A 22321-nucleotide genomic window follows, 5' to 3' on the forward strand; every position below is an offset into this window, starting at 1 on the left:
ATTTACCTCATTTATCTTACTTACCATTGCAATCTCAAATATGTGTTGGACATCTACAAGACACTCTTTTGTAGTAACCCCTATTGGACAACTTTAGAAAATGGGTGATTCATCAAACATGTGCTGGGTGAAAAATAATCAATGACCGATGTAGATTCTGATCCCTAGGTGATAGCAGTAACACAATATAACGAACTTTTGCAAATCAAATTTACACCTCCAAACATCAATTCTAAACTCCCATAATGTTAGCATACATCTTCAAATCCAACATAAACTGCAGGTTTGAGTTATAAGTGGCAAGTGCCATATATATCAAATATGACTTGATTCTTGACTTCATACTATTATTCACCAAGGTTTGTATGAACCTCTTATTCACTGAAAGAAACCAAATATGAAATTATTTTTGATTCTTGAATAATGAGCTGTTGGATAAATTATGACAGCAGCAATAAACAAGGAAATACCTAGAAACTCCAGAGCTGTATTTTATTTGTGACAGCCAATATAATCAACATTAATGTTGGTTATAGCAGTAAGACACCCTCCTAAATTACTAATATAAGTTCTGTAAATGATTTGAAAATGCCTTTCAATCAGCCAATAAAATAAATATAACAGATTTGCTTGCAGTTATTAATCAATTCAAATTTCCACAAGCTGAAATATCTAATAAATCCTTGTAGCAAACTGAAAATGAGTTCAAATTACTATATCATGTTGAACATAACTTTAATCAATAAGTCCAAGTGCAATCCTTGATTAGAACCACTTTAAATCTAAATCCAACTATGGAAAACCAAGAGGGTTATAATTCTCTAGATCTCCAACACCAATAGTTTTCATCCTTAAATGCTTCAATCTCCAAAATGGAAGGAATAATGAAATGATAGAATCAGATGCTTTGATGTGAATCTTGATCTCTCTTTTCTAGATTATTTATTTTGGGCCTTTTATCTATTTATGTTTTTCTCTCTCCATTTATTAATAATATATTTTAAAACTACATCCAAAGGTCCTTTTTTGAAATACATTTGAATAAAATGTACACGATACCTTTCAAATATTACATAGAACTTAGTGTTGAAGATGATACCTGCGTAAGACATCTGCAATCTTTGTTATGTGCCATGCATGCCTGTTGGTGACGTCTTTATTTAGCTGATTTTTTAGTGTGTTTGGACTCTTATGATCAGTTTCCTCTCTTTATTATCCTATGGAAGATTGATGCAATACCTTTCAAATATTACATAGAACTTAGTGTTGAAGATTGTACCTGCGTAAGACATCTTCAATCTTTGTTATGTGCCATGTATGCCTCTGTTGTTGATGTCTTTATTTAGCTAATTTTTGCGTGTGTTTGGACTCTTATGATGATCAGTTTCCTCTCTCTATTATCCTCTAGAAGATTGATGTTTTTTGGCTATCAATTATTTGAACCGATAGCTCATTTTTGTTATCTTTATTTTTTTGGCTGTGTGGTTAGTCTTCATGCTCCATTCACATTGATGACCTGGCATCTAGCATTAAGTTTCCTCAACGCCATGCATTGTTGATGAGGCCTTGTCATATCTGACAAACATTTTGGAGACTTCCTCTATGTGTCTATTTTGTATTATTTAATATTCATTATGAGTTCATTGGTTTTATTCTCTACCTCCATCAACATTCCTAGAAGATGGATCATCTCACGTGAGAGATGGTTTAATTCTTGTAACCGAAAATCTGATGTTTCATATTCCTCTCACATTGAGATATTCTTAATATTGTGCTCTCTTTCATTATTCATTGGTATTTGGTAATAATACATGTATTGTAGGAATTGCTTGTAAGAGACGGTGTGGTGATTTTGAGTATTGGTGGATATCTAATCTCTTCAGTTTGGGATTACTATCAAAGAAATTCAATAGCTCTGAGGGAAGTCAAGTTTAATAATTGTTTTCATGTTAAGTTTAGATTATAGTATTTATGTGCATGTATAGTGACATATTGAGCCTTGATGTGTTGAAGTGAGAAGATAATGTGTTGTGCTAATAGATGATCATTTAGTGGTCTGTATTTATTATATGCATCGAAGGTAGACATTTTGTATTCAATTTTAACAATCTAATAAAGGACCTATATATTGGTGGGCTAGGTTTTCCACCCTTAGGAGGAGGGTTTTCCTAGGATAATTGTTTTGTGCTTTTTGTTGTTTCGCATTTGCATATATTATTTAGTATATTTTAATATTTTGGCTCGTTACTTTAATATGGTATTAGAGTAGGTTTGAGAATTTGATCGAGAACCAGAATTGTTTTGTATCAACTATCTCCTTTCTCTTCTTTAAATTGATTGTTTTCAGCCAGTAACAACAATGACCTATCTAAAATTAGGTCAATTGAATGGCTCTTCTAATTTCTCTTCTTTGAATCTGAGAGTTCTTATTCCACTTGAAGAGAATAACCTTCTGGATTATGTTAATTTTGATGCTGCGAAGCCATCTTAGGAACTTGAAAGAACTCAATGGAAAAACAATAAAATTATGGCTAAGAACTGTTGAGATTATGGGTGTTGCACATATTGCATCATATTGTTTTGTTTATATTGTATTATTTTATTTTATTATGTAATGTTGCACTAGGAGCACCTAGGTGGACGTGCAACACGAAGATTCCTATGGGCTTGATGTTTTGTATTGTAAAATTGTGATACTATTTGATATAATTATTTATTTTGGGGAAAATATTCAATGACCAATATTAAATGTGGGTCAATGGGGGGGTTTGGTAGCACATGGTTTATGTAATACCACTTGGTGGTTTTTTAGGAGCTTGCTATTATAAAAGCAACCACAAGGGTAGTTGTTGATGTGAGAAAGAGTTAGATGGGCAATAGATGGATTAGCCAAAAGGAACATTTATGGAGGTTGGAAGCATAGCATGGGATGTGTGGATTCATGCTTGTTCACATGGATTACTTAGTTATGGCTATGGCTTTGAAGGCTTCCATGGTTGTATTGCAATAGTGTTTTATTGAATAATACATGGTGATGGATATTTTTGGAAGCTAGGTTTTTTTTGTCAATGAGGATTTCCCAGGATATATCTTGTGTCACATTTTTTGTGGAAGGAAAGAAAGGGCAAGATATATTACTTTTGAAATTTGTTTATTGTAGATCTGAGAGTTTTGGGTTTGCTGTTATGATGGGTTGTCAATAGATTTTGGGCATGTGAAATTATTGGTCAGAAGGGTTTTTTTGCCAATGAGAGTTTCCCGGGATATATCTTATGTCACATTTTTGTGGGTGTGTTGTCTATTCTCTTGCATGTTAATTTTAAGTGCTTTTGTATTTCAAAGCTATTATGGGCTGTGGAAACGGTAATATTTTCAGTTGCAAGTTTCCTTACAAGTGGTATCAGAACTATAGTTTTGTTGTTGCAACCCTATATTGAATTGATGTAGTACCAAGTATTCGCTCACAACGTTACATGTAGTAGAAAGAAAACATAATAGAGAGAAATATAGATGCAACACATAATTTTTGAAACTCCATATTTTTCCATTCACCATCCTCCTTTCTACATTGTTCTATAGCTTTCTTAAATAACCAAAAACATTCTAAATTTGAAAAAACATAAAATTACCTTTTTTGGCAGATTTTTACAAATCTTGAAATTTGCCATTTTTGGTAATCTTCGAAATTAGCTCCTAGAAAGCTGCAAATAAAACTGGACTTTCCTTAAACTATATGACAACTAGACCTGCCAACTAATATTCAAATTTTGAAATACCCATTCGAAGTTATTATATAACACAAATTCGAAAAAAGGCACAAAGATTACGGAAATAGAGTTTTGGGTGTCTAAACGGATTTTCTGGGACTTAAAAATAAACTTTTTTGGAAACAATGGAGCAAAGCCTAATTGTTAGCCCACCAAACTCCTACGCAACCACTGTAAAAATTTGAAAGAAAACCTAGGTCCAAGTCAAAAGTTATGACTCCCGAAAGTTGATGCATCATTCTCCCCTTCATGAGAGAAACGTAGCTGGCTGGCTGTGAATTGTTGTAACTTTGTTGGATCTAACTACATCACTGCTCACTCAAAGAACCATATACTCTCTATTTTAGGTAACCCATCCCATTGTATCAAGTATCTATTATGTTGGCCATGCCTTGTGGAGGTGGTTTGGTTGTCAAAATTTTTGGCAATCTTTTCCTTCTTATTAGGAAGCTGGTGTTGCCAATCCACGTCCTGTTCATCCTCTGTCTTTGGAACATCTCCATGGAATGCATATAAATCAAAAGCATTAATTATAGGAAAGATGTCAAGATGTTTTGGTAGGCTAACCTCATAAGCATTATCATTGATCTTTTTGATGATTTTGTAAGGCCCAATCTTTTTATACTTCAATTTATGGTATGTGCCTGTGGGGAACTGTTCATGTCTCAAGTAAACCATCACCAAATCACCTTTAGGAAATATTTGTTGTCTTCAAGTAGCATTTGCAGCAATCTTGTAGCTTGCATTAGCGTCTTGTAATTTTTGTCTCACATCTTGTTGGAGCTGGTGAAGGTGTTCAACAAAAGCTACTCCATCATCATTAATTTTGTCACCCAATGGAAGTGAAACAAGATCTAGAGCATCTTGAGGGTTCCTATACAATCTAAAAAGGAGATTTTCCTGTTGATCTGTAAATAGAACTATTGTAGGCAAATTTTGCCTGGGGCAATGCCAAGTCCCACTGTTTGGGCTTCTCACCAACAATGCAGCGTAACAAGTTTCACAAGCTTCGATTGATGACCTTTGTTTGCCCATCTGTTTGAGGATGATAGGCGCTACTAAACTGTAACTTGGTTCCCAATTTTCTCCATAAAATCCTCTAAAAATGACTCAAGAACTTTGTATCTCTATCAAATGTAATGATCTTTGGAAGACCATGTAAACAGACAACTTCTGAGAAGAATAATTCTGCTATCCTAGTTGCATCATTGGTTTTTACATGCAATAAAATGAACCATCTTTGAAAATTGATCAACAACTACAAAAATAGAATCATTACCTCATTGAGTATGTGGAAGAACCAATACAAAATCCGTGCTTTAATCAGTCCATGGTTCAATGGGTAAGGGTAAAGGCATGGATTGTCCTATATTTTGTGAATGTCCTTTAGCCACTTGAGAGACTTTGCACCTTGCCACATATTTAGTAATGTCCTGCTTTATCCTGGGCCAATAATACTTATCTTCAACTAAGTTTATTGTCTTGCCCTTGCCAAAGTGTCTAGCTTGTCCACCACTGTGAAATTCCTTGATAATATTTTCCCGCACAGATCCACTTGGTATACATAGTTGTTTACCTTTAAAGAGGTACCCATCCTAGATAAAATAATCACCTCTCACATGGTCTGACTTACTAGGGCTTAAGCCTTTAATTGTTCTACAATTTTCCATAAATCATCATCAGTCTCATATAAAGCCTTAATAGCATCAAAACTAGTGATTTCCATGGTGATTAATAGTGTAGCACGCCTTCTCAAGGCATTAGCAACTTGGTTTTGTTTTCCATACTTACATTTTAGAACAAAGGTGTATCCCTGTAAAAAGGATACCCACTTGACATGTCAGCTGTTCAACTTCTTTTGAGTGTTAAGATATTTCAGGGCAATATGATCAGTAAATAACACAAACTCTTGTAGGACCAGATAGTGCCTCCAGTGCCTTAGTGCTTGAACAATTGCATAAAACTCCAGATCATAGGTAGAATAATTCTTTCTTTACTTAATATAATTTTTTACTAAAGAAAGCTACATGCTTACTTGCTTGGCTAAGAACAACGCCTATTTGAACATTAGAAGCATTACACTCAACTTCAAATACCTTGTCAAAATGTCGAAGTGCCAATATAGGTGCTTCAGTTACCTTTGTCTTAAAGAACTTAAAACTTTCCTCAGCACATCCGTTGTCCATGTGAATTCCCTTTCTTTGGTACAATCAGTTATGGGTGCTACAATACTGCTAAAATTTTGAATAATCTTTTGGTAGAAAGTTGCCAATCCATGAAAGCTTTGTACCCCTATTATGTTGGAAGGACTAGGCCATTCTAGGATTGCCTTGATATTTTTTGGATCCATCTGAACACTAGCTTTAGAAATGACAAAGCCTAAAAAGGTCAAACTAGTTTGCATAAATCTACGCTTCTTCAAATTTGCATAGAGTTTCTCTTTCCTTAGTACGCCCAAGATGATTCTTAGGTGTTGTAAGTGTTTTTCTTTTCCTTTTCTATAGATCAAGATATCATCAAAATAAACTACAACAAACTTACCAATGTAAGGTTATAACACAGTATTCATCAACCGCATAAATGTACTAGGTGCATTAGAAAGCCCAAATGGCATAACCATCCATTTATACAAACCATCTCTTTCCTTCAATGTTGTCTTCCGTTCATCTCCTCGAATGTGGATTGGGTGGTAGCCACTTTGGAGATCAATCTTGTTAAAGTACTTAGCCCTCACTAATTCGTCCATCATGTCCTCTATCCGAGGAATAGGAAATCGATACTTAATGGTAATCCTATTAATTGCTCTGTTGTCAGTACACATCCTCCATGTGCCATCCTTCTTTGGAGTCAACAGTGCCAGTACTGTACATGGGCTCATGCTTTCTTTGACCAAGCCTTTTTGCATTAGTTCTGTTACTTGTTTACTCAGCTCTGTATATTGCGTTGGATTCAACTGATAGGCTGCTTGATTAATTAGAGTTTTTCTAGGAATAAGATCAATATGATGTTGAATATTCCTTTTTGGTGGTAGACCATTAGGCAATTCATCAAACACAATGTCAGTGAATTCCTCCAATATCTTGATTTCATCAGGTGGCACCAAGTTTTCTTTTTCTCCTCTTTTTAGTATTAGTGCATAACAACATCTTGTTACTCTCATTTCTTTGACAACTTCTTTCACAGACAACATAGTTTCACTCTTCTTTTCATCCTTGAGTGGCAGAAGAATCACTTTTGAGCCATCCTTCCAAAATGTGTAATTATTTTTCCCCCCATCATGCATGACCTTCCTATCATGTTTCAATACAACAAGTCGAAGATTGTTGAGATTATGGGTGTTGCACACATTGAATAATATTACTTATATTGTATTGTTTTACTTTTATTATGTAATGTTGCACTTGGAGCACTTAGATGAATGTGCAACTTGAAGAGATTCCTATGGGATATGCTTGATGTGTTGTATTGAAACATTATGATCATATTTGATGTAATTATTTAATATTGGGGAGAAATATTAAATGCACAAATATTAAATGTGGGTTAATGGGGGGGTTTGGTAGCACATGGTTTATGTAATACCACTTGGTGTTTTGTGGGAGCTTGCTATTATAAAAGCAACCACAAGGGTAGTTGTTGATATGAGAGAGAGTAAGACAGACAATAGACAAATTAGCAAAAGGGAGCATTTGTGGAGGTTGAAAGTATCGCACGGGATGTGCGGATTCATGCTTGTTCACATGGATTATTTGGTTATGGCTATGGATTTGAAGACTTCCATGGTTGTATTGTAGTGGTGTTTTGTTGAATAATACATGGTGATGGATGCTTTTGGAGGTGATTTTTTCCTTCAATGAGGGGTTCTTGGGATATATTTTGTGTCACATTTTTTTGGGTATGTTGTCCATTCTCTTGCATGTGGATTTTAAGTGCTTATGTATTTTAGATCTATTATGGGTTATGTGGAAACAATAATATTTTTGGTTGCAAGTGTTCTTACAAGAAGATTATGATTGATTAAGGGTCATTTGATTCCCATTATCTCAAAAGTAAAATCATGGAAGGGGATGTTTTAAACTCTCAAAACTCTGTATGAATTCACCAATGCTAGTAGATCTCTTGCCCTATAGCGTCATTTGTTGCATGCGAAAATGGCTGGAGATGAATATGTAGTTACATACTTTATGAAAAATATAGAGGATAACTTAGTGCAATTGGTGAAGTATTTGCTGATAAGGACTTAGTTATGCTTGCAATGAATGGACTTGTTGGGCACAAAGAAGGCAAGCTAACCAGGGGGTGAATCAATTGTAATAATTTAGATGCTTAAAGCCTCTCAAACATAAACTGATTTGAATGATAAACAATTAATGTAGGATCCTCAACACATAACGCATGAGTACAAGATTTATTCTCGAGGAAACCCTTTAGGAAAATTCCCTGTCGGGATCTAACCCACAAGATGATGTACTCTGCTAAAAGTACTGCCCAGTTAAAAGCATGGAAAATAGAGAACAAAAGGTGCATATAAACCCAGAGGCTTACAACTAAATAATCAAGGCACACTATCCAGAGCACATTGCTCACATCCAATCTTAGATTTGATCCTCAGTCGGGTTCAGCGATCTTATTATAATTATTACATCAAGATGGACATGTAGTTCATTGTAACCAAATTGACAAACAACATTTTCTATGAGACTATGCCTATACAATTCTAGTGAAGCACAATATCTCTCCTCATATCAAGCTTGAATATATTTCAGACTCTCTCACATGCATACAATTACATGTTGATCTTTCATTTATACCAATTACAACCACTAGGTGGAATAGCAGATCTAGCATAATAAAAGATACAACAATGAAGCTCTACTACTAATGCAGTCCTTAGTAAGTTGATTAGGACCTCGGTAGGACCGAAATCTTCAAGCACGAACACATTACACAATCGCCAAAGCAATACCAAGCTTCAAAGCATGTTACTTCATTTGATCAGTCAGAACCTAAATGAGAGAATATCCATACTCTAGCAATTTGATCTCAATCAATGCATACCACCAACATAGTCATTATACAATCCAAGAACGCCAATGAGCAGCATGAATATCATTAGAAACCTTTGCAACATCTCTAACATGAAATCAAACTCATCTTTAGCACTAAAATTAGGAACAATTAAATTGTCAAAATCAAACAAGTCAAAAGATAGCGTGTTGTACTTAAAATTGTGAATAACAACTGCAAACATAAAGATAAGACACAGTAATAATTCCGACATCACAACCTCTGAATCATCAAAACAAGTTCATACCGAACCAAATACACAACCTCTGCACTTGGAACATTGTAGAGCAACATTGTAGTACCAATGACGAAAACTTTATTAAAACTCATTCAAACCACCATCCGAACCTCTATAAGTTTATAAGCATCAACTACAAACATTTTGAAAACTCAAACAAGAATATCACTTGTAGATCTTTATTGTGATATCTGAACCAATAATAATATCAGAACAATGCATTGTCTGCAACAACAAAAGAATATGTTGACATCAATGTAGTGTAACTTGGAGACTTGTACCCACGCCAAAGCCTTTAAGTACCTGCCCCCGAGACGTCCCTGCACTAGGTACTTGGAGTACCCAAGAACCCACACCTTTGCCATTTCGCAACCATGTTGCCACTGGGAAGGATACTTGGATTTCTATTTAAATTTTGAGTTTTGAATTCTACTATTGGATATGTACTATTTTGCTATGTTAAATGTTCAACAGTTCTGATTTGTTTTGCAATTTGGCTATGTTCAAGTATTTCAATTTGGTATGTTATACTGAAACATCATTTCCTAACTAGTATTTCAAGTTTTCTATGTATAATATACAGCATCCTGCCACCATCCCCACATCGTCCCCCCGCAGTCCCGAAATCGAGATCCTTTGACACCCCATCGTGGAAACTTGTCTTTGCGTACCAACGTCCCAACGTACCCCAGTTTTGGTGTTACACTGCATCAATGACAAAACATTAATGTCACCATAGAAACAGTCTCTCTAATCATCCAACAATCTCCTTCTTTGACATTGATGGCAACATATGTACTGAAAATCTGATTAATGCACAAAGTCAAAAATATATCCATTGGATCACTCTGAAAACCATCTCAACAATATCGTTCCCCATAACATCGTATTTTTCACACAATATTTCTCCCCCTTTAACATCAATGGCAAAGGGGCCAAGGATATCAAAAAGAAAAAGAAACAATTCTGATCTGACCTGAAAAGGCTGACTCATCATATGCATTTTTGAACCAATCAGGATTCGCTTCCCCAAAGGAGAAGTCCCCAACACATCGATACAAAAATAATTGATTTGTTAATGTACCTGATTGATGTCATTTCAAGCATCTTAGTTTTGGCGGGGATGGGATATGACCCTAAGTTTATCTTAGAGATACTCAAATGTATCTTTTGGTAATGACTTTATGAAAATATCCGCAATTTGCTCTTTAGTAGGACTATAATCCAATTTGACTTCCTTCTCATTCACTTTATCTCTCAAAAAGTGATAATTGAAATATGCTTTGTCCTCGATTATTGTAGCAGATTCTTTGAAATATCAATAGTACTTGAATTGTCAGAATATATCACTATAGGTTTATCAATGCATACCTTTAAATCTTTTATCATCTTCTTCATCCAAATACGTTATGTACAACTACTTGCACATCGACATACTCTGCTTGAACTGTAGATTGTGAGACACAATCCTGCTTCTTAGCAGTCCAAGAGATTAATGTTTCTCCAAAGAAGAAGGCAACACCACTGGTACTTTTTCTATCATCCACTTTTCCTGCCCAGTCTGCATTGGTATAAGCACTAAGTATAAATTTCTTCTTTATGTCAAACCATAAACCATAATCAATTGTTCCTTCCAAATATCTGAAGATCTTTTTTATAGTAGAAACATGTTATTCCTTCGGTTCAGTTTGATATCTAGCAACTATTCCAGCAACATTTGCAATATCAGGTCTAGATTGTATCAAGTAAAGCAATCCTCCAGTCATAGACCTGTATCTAGTCTGATTTGTACAAGGGGATTCATCATCTTTAGTCAATTTTCAACCAGTCACCATAGGAGTACCAATTGGTTTGGAGTCTTCCTTTCCAAACTTCTTCAATAACTCTCTAACATATTTAGTCCATGTAACAAAGATTACTTTATCCAGCTGAGTAGTTTACAATCCAAGAAATAACTTCATTTCACTAATCATAGACAATTCAAACTCTTCTTGCATTTCATTAGAAAATCCTTTACTTAACTCATCATTATCTCCAAAAATAATATCAACAAAAACTTCAACTATCAGAACATTGCCATCAGTTAATCTCAAGTATAAGTTACTATCTACAGTCCTTTTTGTAAAACCAATCTTCAACAAATACTTGTTCAATGTATCATACCAGATTCTCAAGTTTTCTTCAATCCATACAAATCTCTTTACAAACCATAATTCTTTCATCAATTAGAGTAAAACTATCAAGTTGTTCAATATAGACATCTTCCTCTAACTCACCATTTAAAAATGCTAACTTAATGTGCTTCTAATAAACTTTGAAATTTCTATAAGCAACATATGCAAGCAATAATCTAACTACCTAAATCCTTGCAAGAGGAGTAAAACTTTCATTGAAATCAATACCTTCCATTTGTGGACAAACTTTTAATGCTAGTCTTGCTAGTCAACTTGTTTCTGAATAGCCATTTAGTTCTGATCACATTCTTGTTCGAGGGTCTAGAATCCAAGTATTGTTCTTACGATTCTGATCCAATTCTTCTTCTATACCTTTTACCCAACTCTCATCTTTACAGAGGCTTTATCGATATCTTTAGGCTCAATCGTAGATATTATAGATGTTGGATCCCTAGCAATCTTACCTAGCATCAATTGTAACAATTTAGATGCATAAAACTTGTCAAGGACGAATTGATTTGAATGATACACTGCATACACCCTATGGGGCAGTAAAGAAAGACTAGAAAACCCTTTTAAATAGTGCATATTGATTGCCAATTTCAGCTCTAGGATCATATACACAAAATGTAACACTTAAGTATAAGTTGCATACTTTGAGCATGTTTGAGAGTGGTTTTAGCTTCATAGGAGTTGAGATAAAGATAATGGATTTTTAGGGTTTTTAAGAAAAACTAGACTTGGGAAATTTTAGGGATCAACACATTATTTTCAACATGATTTCTAGTGGAGCCTTGAGCCCTTGACTTATGCATGATCATTTTAGGATTGTTTCACATTGTATTGTTTATTAATTCTCTCTCTCTCTCTCTCTCTCTCTCTCTCTCTCTCTCTCGTTGCCTCTCTCCCCTTCCCTTCCTCCTTACCTACCTTATGACACCTTATTATATATTTTATGGTTCCTAAAGGGTCCAAAGAGGTCATAAGTTATCCTAGGACCCCTCAAGTGTTCCTAGAACACATTAATGTGTCCTATGACCCCTTAAGATCAACGTATGGTAAGGGTTCTTAAGGCATAGTAGGACACATTAATGTGTTGTAAGACCTCGTATGGTCCCTTACCATGTATTAGTGTATTGTAAGGGATTTTAAGGGGTTTGAAGGGGTCCTACAACACAATAATGTGTCTTAGAACCCCTTAAGACCCCTTACAACACCTTAGTGCCCATTTCCATACATTAGTGTATAGTAATGGGGGCTAAGGGTTGCAAGGGGTCATAGGACTCCTTAACAACTCATAAGAACCCTAATATTTAGAGCAAGCGGTGCTAACATGTCATAAAGGGTCGTAGGACACATTAATTTGTCCTAAATCGTCCTATGACACCATAGGCTCCCTTACAATACATTAGTACATGGTAAGGGGTTCTAAGGGGTCCTAGGACATTAATGTGGCCCAAGCTCCCTGAGGACCCCTTAATATGTATGGAAAGAGGTTTTAAGGGATCTTAAGGGGTCCTAAAAATACATTAATAATGTTTACAACCCCTTAAGGTCCTTTATGACTGATTAAGACCACTTACCACGTGTTATGGTATGATATATGACCCGAAAGGGTCATAAGGAGTCTATAAACACATTAATGTATTATAGGACCACTTAAGACCCCTTACCATCCAAAAATATGGTAAGGGTTCTTAATGGGTTGTAAGGGGTCTTAAGAAGTAATAGGACACATTAATGTGTTCTTGAACCCCTTATGACCCCTTAGTGGATACCTAAGTGTATGGTAATAGGTCCTAGGATCCCTTACGAGCCCTTTAGACCCTTTGGGAACCCTAAGATGTATGGTGAGGGGTCCTAAGGGGTTAGTAGGGGTCCTAGGACACATTAATGTATTCTGGAACCCTTATGACCCTTCAGATCCATTACCATACACAAGCACACATACATGTATCCTAGTATGTCATGTACCCTTTAATGTGTTCTAAGGGGTATTAATAGGTTCTAATGTGTCCTAATTGGTTCCAATGTGTTTGTAGTGGTTATAATGGGCCATAATAGGTTGTATGCCCAATTAGGATCCATTATGACCTCTTATGATACATTAGAATCACTTACATCATATTCATGTGTCCTATAGTGGTTAATATGTTATAAGGGGTCCTAGGACTATTTAAGACTCCTTGTAATAAATTGGGACCATTTAAGCCAAATAGGATTGATTATAACCATTTAGGACCCATTACGACCCCTTAGGACAAATTAGTGTGTCTTATGATGGTTAATGTGTTCTAAGGGGTTGAAATTGGTTCTTATGTGTTCAAATGCTTCCTAATGGGTCCTAAGGGGGTCATACTGGGCCATAAGGTGTCATATCACTTAGTTAACATTAGAACCCCTTATTGCACATTAGGACCCATCAGGACATATTATAGCCTATTAGTGTGTCTAAGCTCCTTATGACACATTAGGACCTATTAGGACATATTATAGTCCATTAGTGTGTCTTAAGCCCCTTGAGGTGGTCTAAGGGGTATGAATGGGTTCTAATGTGTTTTAATTGGTCTTAATGCATCTTAAGCAATCTTAACAGGTGTTGATGGTTCATTGAACTACTTAGGACCAGTTGTGACCCCTTATGAGGCATTAGGACACATTATTAATGGATTCTAATGTGTTTTAATTGCTCTTAATACTTCTTAAGCAATCTTAACGGGTCCTGAAGGGTCATTGAACCACTTAGGACTAGTTATGACCCCTCATGAGACATTAGGACCCCTTAGGACACATTAGTGTGTTCTATGATTGTTAATGTGTTACAAGGAGCTGTAATGCATTCTATTGTGTCCTAGTGAGTCCTAATGTGTGTCAATGAGACCTAATGGGCTCTAATGTGTCCTAATGTTTCCTAATGGGTCCCTAATGTGTCCTAATGGTCCCTTAGGACACATTAGGATCCATTAGGACACATGTGACCCCAAAAGTGTGTCCTACAATGTTTAATATGTGTCATAATGGGTCTTAGGAGGTTGTAATGAGTCCTAAGGGTGCCTAGAACCACTTAAGACCCACTAAAGCCCCTTATGAAAAATTAGGGCTGATTAGCACACATTAGAACTCTAAAGATCGTATGATAATTAATGTGTGATAAGGGGTCCTAATGTGTGTTTTTGGGAATGAATGGGTTGCAAAGGGTCACAATGGGTCCTAAGGTTCTTATGATGGCTTGGGACCCATTAAAACCCCTTAAGAAAAAATAAAATATATGAGGACACATTAGCAAACATTAGTTCCCTCCCTCTCCCTCCCTCCCACCCTATTAACATGGTTAAATAGACATGGCAATTACTAAACTAACAGTAGAATGTAATCAATACAAAGAGTAATGACCCTTAACGATCTTGCACAAGTTAAGGGCTTAAGTTTACAATCAATAGTTCAGATCATTTTCATAATAATGTGCTAATTTCTGAAATTTAAAGTCTGAAAATTCTTAAAAACCCTCAAAATCCAGATCCTTTATCTGGTTTCTTATGAAGTTGAAACCACTCTCAAACATCCTAAAAGTATATACATAAAATGTAACTTAAGTATAAGAAAGTACTTAAATGTTAAATTTTATGTATGATCCCAATGCTGAAATTGGCCAGGCAGGGCATGTTGGATTTTACTTGCAAATTTAGAAGAGCTTTTTATATGTAAATGTATTATTTTAATAGGAAATTTGCATAGTGTGCATGTACTATAGCCAAGCACACTTTAGGGTGATCGCACTATATTTTGAATTTCCCGAGCCTATGGCTTGAGCTATCCACCCCATAGTGTGATTGCCCCTATATTGCGATCCCACTATGCCTTGGATTGGGAGAAAAAAGTAGTATCTCTTTGGTACCACATCATTGTGCACTTAACCATCTACATTTTTAATTACTCATTCAAATAATAAAATCTTGTAATATCATACACAAAGAAACACATAGTATACTGTAGTTATTCTCATATCTAAAACATGGAGCATACACATAAAAAAACATAGTATACACACAAATATATGTAGACACAAAGCATACACTTTAAAACATATAGTATACACATGAATATATGCAGACAGACATCATACACATAAAAGCACAAAGCATACACACAAATATATGCAGTCCAGAGCATGCACATAAATACATGTGTTTTAGATCCCCTCTCTTAGACTATAATGTTAAATAATATGAGATCTTAGGGTTAAAAGACTAAAACTAACTCTTATCTCTGTGATATATATGCAGGTTATTATTGCTCTTCACAATACTTATATTGTGATCCAAGTATAGGAATGATCAGAATTAACTGCACACAATATCACCTGAGTGGTCTGCTATAAATAGCTGATAGCAATGAATTGAGTATGACCAATCTGATCGTAGATGCAAGAGATAGTAGTATTTATTGTATTGATATGTTTTCTCAAGCAACCCGATCAATATAAATAAGATGTCATAATCATGTCAACATAGAGATATGACTCTATGTGGCATTTGTCATGTAGGGTCATGCCCCTACGTGGACATGACTGTCCATAACAAGATTGGTTTATTGTTAATGCCCGATAAACTCAGGGCGGTATTTCATATGAATAATATCCTTTACTTGGGTGCAATACATATTATGCAAGCCCAATCACAACCTTGAACATACACTGCTATACAGTGATAGCAATTTATCGGAATAGTGGTGGATATCATCATTGATGAGATTGCATAGTATTGAGGGTTTGTTGATGAGATTTTATCACGGTAAGTATGAGACCCAATTTGGGCATTGCTACAGATTATTAAGGAGATCTTTATTCAGATCAGATTGTATCTATATTTGATATCAGTAATAACATCACATGTATTTATGTATGTATATGTGTGTGTGTGTGATCTATATATCTACTGATGTTAAATAATCAGATCCGACTGAAACTATTCTTCAACACTCCCTCTTATTGAGGGAGGAACTTATCAATCCTATAATAATGTTAGCATCAACAAGATATAGATTATTGGATCACTGGCACATACCAGGACAATAATATAGTCTATCAGATAATTAAACTTGATCACAAATAACATAATAAGAATCATGATCTCTGTCTCATTTTGGGACTAATGTGGTCTATCATAATTCTCTTATTGTCATGATTTTGGTAAATATGTTGGCAGACTGCTCATCAGTGCTGATATATTCCAAATTGATGACACCCTTATCTACCATATCTCTGATGCAGTGAACATATATCTCTATATGCTTGGATTTGTTATGGAAGACTGGATTCACTGAGAGTTTGATACAACTTTGATTATCACAATGTATAACTGTGGATTTTAGAGGCTTCCCAATTATCCCAACCAGTAACTTCCTCAACCATACTACTTCTCAAGCTCCCATTGATGTAGGTATATACTCTGCTTCAGTGGAACTTAGAATGACAAAAGATTGCTTCTTACTAAACTAGGATATCACTGCAAAACCAAGACTAAAACAACCTATAGTGCTCTTTCGATTATTAGAACATCCAGCCCAATCAGAATCTGAAAAACCATGGAGCTGTAACTCAACTTTGTCATATTTTAGACCAAGTCTAATAGTTCCTCGCAAGTATCTCAAAATGTGCTTTGCTGCCATGAGATGAATCTTCTTAGGTTCACACATAAACTGACTTAGAGCATTTGTAGCATAACAAATATCAGGACGTGTGTTCACCAAGTACATTGAGAATCCAAATATCTATTTGTAATATGTAGGATCAATGGCCTTAGACTCATGTGGACTCATGTGCTTTAGTTTTGAGTTTATGAAGATGTCTCCATAGGTGTGGATAATGGTTTGCAATCCATCATGCCAAATCTGTTCAATATGTCAATAGTTTACTTCCTTTCATCTTAAATTCAGATGTAAGGTTTTTCTTATTGGTAGTGGCCTAGCATCCCTTGCAGGATTCGCGACATGGCTTAACTGCCTCCTGTGTTCTATAAGACTATTGGTTGTATCGGGCATTAATAGGTCGATCTTTTGGTGCAACGACAACCTTGCCCTTTCTAACAATTGGTATTAGAGCTTGGTCACAGGTTTGAATCCTGCTGGCCACAGCGAGTGACGCTGGAAGGGGGATTGTTGGTAGTGGGCCAGCGTCCCTCATAGGATTTGCAACATGGTTTAATCACCTCCTGCGGTTCTATAAGACTATTGGTTGTATCAGGCATTAACATGTCGATCTTTTGGTGCAATGACAAGCTTGTCCTTTCTAACATTTCTTACATTTAACAATAAGGTGGTCTTCCCTTGTTATCAGAAGATCATCAACATAGAGAACCAGTATTAGCATATCTCCCTCTGATTTCTTGAAGTATATGTTAGGATCTGCTTCATTTCTTGAGTAACCTAATTTGACTAGGTAACTACCTATTCTCTCATACCATGCCCTGGGGGCTTGTTTAAGACCATATAGAGCTTTATTTAGTTTGCACACATGTGATTTCTTGTCATGGATAACAAACCCTTCCGGTTGTTCCAGGTACACTTCTTCATTAATGACTCCGTTTAGGAATGTTGTCTTTACATCCATCTGATGTACCTTCTAACCCTCAGATGCAACTATTACAATTATGGTTTTGATGATGTGTAATGGGCAACAAGAAATAATGTTTCATCATAATCAATTCCTTCCTTCTGTGAAAATCCTTTGGCCACAAATTTGGTCTTGTATTTTTCAATGCTGCCATCAGGTGCCTATTTGATTTTGAATAACCATCTTGAGGAGACAACTGATTTGTCTTTGGGTCTTGGTACAATATCCCAAACATCATTTTTCCAATATAGATTGATATTCCTCAATCATGGCGTCCTTCCAGGCTTGGGATTTTAGAGCTTCTTCAACATCATAGGGTTTAGAGTTAGTAAACTCATTTGTGTGAGTAACATAACACAAATCATTTCTTATCTTCTTGGTTTCTCTAAGGATTTCATTGAGGGCCACATTGTTTTCTTCAAATATTTTTCTTACCCACAAAGGCCTTTTCTTATTGAGTGAGTTATCCTTTTGTTGTGGGTCTATTATTTTCTGTACAACTCTCCCTCTCAATCATAGAATTTTCATTATCCTCAAGAATCAAATCATCATTAGGTTCTTTTATATCTTTAGAAGTTTTGGTATGCAATGTCTTCGTCAAACTTGACATCTCTATTGATTTCAATTGTCCTTGACCCTATCACATATACTCTGTAGGCTTTGGAAGAATCACTATATTTGACAAATATGCCTTTCTTTCTTGAGAGCTCTAGTTTAGTTCTTTTCTTGTTAGGAATATGAATATACACCAACCAAAGATTTGTAAGTGACTTAGATTAGGTTTGCTCCTTGAGAAGACTTCTTCAAGTGTTATGTTTTCTAGAATTGCACGAGGGTATTTGTTTTGAATATATACAGCAGTATTGGATGCTTCAGCCCAGAATGTTGTATGCATATTTTGATCATGCATCATAGTCTTAGTTGCTTTAATAATAGTTCTATTCTTCCTTTTTGCTACTCCATTCTGTTGAGGATTATATAGTACAGTATACTTACTCTTAATCCAAAGAGATATGCATAATTCTTTTATTTTTTTGGAGATGTATTCTCCTCTATTATCAAATCTTAGAATTTTAATCTTCTCAATTTGATTTTTAGCAAAGGCTTTGAATTCTTTGAATTTGAATAGAACTTCATTTGACTGTTTTAGTTTAAGGAAATATATCTAGGTTTTCCTAAAATAATCATCCACAAAGATGATGTAGTAAGAGTATCCTCCTAATGAAGGTACTAACATGGGTCTGCATAGGTCAGCATGCACGAGTTCAAGAATGCTCTTTGATTTGTGTTCACTATGAGGAAAATAAGTTTTAGGGTTCTTTCCTAATGCACACCCTTCACATATCCGTTCATGTTCAGGTTTAAGGTTAGGTAAGCCTTTTACAATTTTCTCTATAAAAGGTAGAGCTCAGAAATTTAGGTGCTCTAGTCTTCTATGCTGAATCTCATTTGTTTTCCCAATTTCATAGTTTAGGGCTAGATTTGAGGAATTCCAAAGTTTCTATAGACCCCCTTCTCTAAAAGTAATAGTAATCGCATTTTTAATGTTTGAATTTTTAGACCAGCATAGGACTTTATTTTCTTGAAAGGCAACTTGATACCCTTGATCTGCTAGACCAGCTACAGAGATAAGATTTCTCTTGATTCCAGGAACAAATAGGACATCTTTTAAGTGTAAGTTAACTCCAGAATTCAATTGTATTGAGTAGGTTTCGATTCCTTTCACAGGATAAGTCTAGTTGTCTCCTATTGTTACTTCTTCAGTTGAATATCCTTCAAGTGTTTCAAACTGATCTCTAAATCCAGTTATATGCCTAGAGGTTCCACTGTCCACTATTTTGGCATTTATATTCAACTGATTAGTGATTTTTCCGCTTTTTTGACTTAGGCCACGTTGATAGGATTTTTCTTCCTCTCAGGACAATACATGTGAGTATGTCCAAATTTGTCACATTTGTAACATTGAACTTTTCATAGGTCTCTTTTCTTATAGTTTGTATTTTTCTTTCCTATCTTCCTTTTGAATTTACCCTTATTATTTTATTTTGCATGTAATGCTTGAATCTCTTCCTCCTTAGAGACAATACCTCTTGAGATTAATTGAGACTCTTCTCGAGTGCAATCATTTTTGAGTTGATCAAATTTGGGTAGAGAGGGATGACTAATGCATTGGATAAAGGATTCCCATGATAATGGTAATCCTCTAAGGGCTATTAGAGATAGTTCCAAATCATCTACATTATTTCCAATAGTAGAGAGTTGGTTCCTTAATTCAGTTATTTTTGAGAAATACGCTGAAACCGTATCTCCTTTATCCATTTTGATGTTTTTGAGTTGCTGTTTTAATGGAAGCTATCTGCTTGCATTGTTTATTTCAAATGTATTTTGAATAGTTTTGAACACTTCATAATCAGTAGTTAGTTTTGCTATTGATTGGAGGAGTATGGTCTTTAACTCCATCAATGATTACTTTCTTAGCCTTATTGTTACGCCTTTTCCATGTTGTCTTTTCAGCTTCATCTTGAAGCATTTTCTTGTTTTCTTTTGTAAATGACTCCAATTCGAGTTCTTGAAGTATTGCTATGATTTGAATTTTCTAGGAAACAAGGTTAGAGGCACCTTCCAGTTTATCCTCAACTCTAATATTGTTTACCATGATTCATTTGTTCAAAAAAGTATTTCAGCAATGTTGAAGCAAATATCACCGTCGGTTTAATGCTTCTTCTACCAACTATGCTATGATACCATGTTAAGGAATATGAGATCTTATGGTAGAAAGACTGAAATTGACTTTTATCTCTGTGATTTATATGAAGTCCTATGGTAGAAAAACTGAAATTGACTTTTACCATGATTGATTTGTTCAAAAAAGTATTTCAGCGATCTTGAAGCAAATATCACTGTCGGTTAAATGCTTGTTCTACCAACTATGCTATGATACCATGTTAAGGAATATGAGATCTTATGGTAGAAAGACTGAAATTGACTTTTATCTCTGTGATGTATATGAAGGTTATTATTGCTCTTCACAATACTTATATTGTGATCTGAGTATGGGAATGATCAGAATTATCTGCACACAATATTGCCTGAGTGATCTGCTATAAATAGCTGATAGTAATGAACTGGAGTGTGACCAATCCGATCATAGATGCAAGAGATAGTAATATGTATTGTATTGATATGTTTTCAACCCAATCAATATAAATAAGATGTCATAAGTCATATCAATGTAGAGCCATGACTCTAAATGGCATGTGCCACATAGGGTCATGTCCCTACGTGGACATGACTGTCCATAACAAGATTGGTTTAGTGTTACTGCCTGATAAACTCAGGGTGGTATTTCATATGAATAATATCCTTTACTTGAGTGCAATTCATATTATGCAAGCCAGATAACAACCTTTAACATACACTGCTATATGGTGATAGTAATTTATCCGTATAGTGGTGGGTATCATCATTCATGATCATTTATGAGATTGCATAGTATTGAGGGTTTGTTGATGAGATTTTATCACAGTAAGTATGAGACCTGATTCGGGAATTGCTACAGAAAATTAAGGAGATCTTTATTCAGATCAGATCGTATCTGTATTTGATATCAGTAATAACATCACATGTGTGTGTATATAGATAGATAGATGGATAGATATATGTGATCTATATATCTACTGATTTCAAATAATCAGATCCGACTGAATCTATTTTTCAACATAGAATGCATCCATAGATTTATCCTAGTATTCAAACACATCAGGGCTTGGAGGAGGAAGCATGACAGGTTCGGCTGAAGCCATCACCACACTAAGCCCAAGATTGGACACTCACCCTTTGACCCCAATGGCAGGAACATTGGATATACACTTTAGGCGCTCTACCCAGTGGGGTGTTTGTATCTTCTTTCCTTATTCATGCATCATCCCTTTGAGTCAATAGTCAATCATCAGAGTTGGGAAAGGAGATTGAAATAGGGTATCTAAGATCGCTTTATTGCTCACATGAGCTGAGAAGGGTGCCTAACCCCACCTTGCTGCTCATAAGTTGTTTTAGAGCTAGAAAGTGGGCGCACCCCCATCTTGAACTGCTCATAAGCCATTAGAGCTTGAAAGTGGGCCTAACTCCATCTTGAAATTAACCCCACCCCATCTTACCGTTCATTGTCCATTTAATGCCAAAAAGTTGGCCTAACCCCATCTTTCTGCTTGTAAGTCATTTAGAGTCAGAAAGTGGGTCTAACCCCAATCTTGTTCCTCACAAGTCATCTAGAGTCAGAAAAGTGCCTAACCTTGCCTCTCCCATGAGCTAGGAAAGGGGCCTAACCGTGCTTAGTTGCTCGTTTTCACTTCAAAACATCAAATTCTTCCTTTTATGTCTGTGCAATCCTCATCTCTATATCTGCATATACTTCTTTTCCAAATCTATTTTAAAGTCTGTTCAAATCTGCGTGCATAAATACATT

At 35.5% G+C, this 22321-nt stretch overlaps 1 protein-coding gene across 3 annotated transcripts in view; it reads left to right on the forward strand.

Moving 5' to 3' along the window:
* LOC149568524 (uncharacterized) overlaps positions 1–22321 on the forward strand; it is a 49643-nt gene that overhangs the window by 11168 nt on the left and 16154 nt on the right. The gene's annotated exons all lie outside the window — the stretch shown is intronic.

The sequence above is a fragment of the Cupressus sempervirens genome, chromosome 3, assembly GCF_028749045.1.
Source record: "Cupressus sempervirens isolate cs-2001-9-10 chromosome 3, ASM2874904v1, whole genome shotgun sequence".
NCBI classification, from domain to species: Eukaryota; Viridiplantae; Streptophyta; class Pinopsida; order Cupressales; family Cupressaceae; genus Cupressus; species Cupressus sempervirens.